Consider the following 533-nt stretch of genomic DNA (forward strand, 5'->3'; position numbering starts at 1 on the left):
AGGAACCCGCATCCCCTGCATCGGCAGGCGGACTCCCAACCACTGCGCCACCAGGGAGGCCCCCCTCCCCATTTTTGTGTGAAGATTGACTTGCAGTTCTTCCAGGAAGAACCTTTCATGTGCTGCTGAACTTGCTATCCTCTGGACCCCTTCCTCAGTCATAAAGTCCTGGGAGACAATGTTTACTTTTTAGGACTAGCTCCCTGAAACACATGTGGGCCTCTTTACTATGTGGTGATTTCTTTGTAAATAATTAAAAGGCAGGCAGATTATGTCTGGTCCGATGGCTAAGTGCTGGGTATGTTACAGGTGAGAGTGGTTCCAAGGGATGAATGACTCTGGGCTCAGACCACTGTTGATGGGATGCTTCCAAAAACGCACTGTGCTCTTATTCTCTGAGCAATTTTGACAGATTTAGTGGAAACGTTCCTCCCAGGAAAGTCAACCCTGCCAGTTATCTGGACATTAGCACTGCACCTGTCAGAAGTTAAGGCCAGACCGGAAATACTCTTAAAACTAATAATGCTGCTGAA

The 533-nt window shown here is 47.8% G+C and overlaps 1 protein-coding gene across 1 annotated transcript in view; it reads left to right on the forward strand.

Annotated features, from left to right (window-relative positions):
* PATJ (PATJ crumbs cell polarity complex component) overlaps positions 1-533 on the forward strand; it is a 357,124-nt gene that overhangs the window by 85,194 nt on the left and 271,397 nt on the right. The gene's annotated exons all lie outside the window — the stretch shown is intronic.

The sequence above is a fragment of the Lipotes vexillifer genome, unplaced genomic scaffold (genome assembly GCF_000442215.2).
Source record: "Lipotes vexillifer unplaced genomic scaffold, Lipotes_vexillifer_v1.1 scaffold47, whole genome shotgun sequence".
In the NCBI taxonomy this organism is placed as follows: Eukaryota; Metazoa; Chordata; class Mammalia; order Artiodactyla; family Lipotidae; genus Lipotes; species Lipotes vexillifer.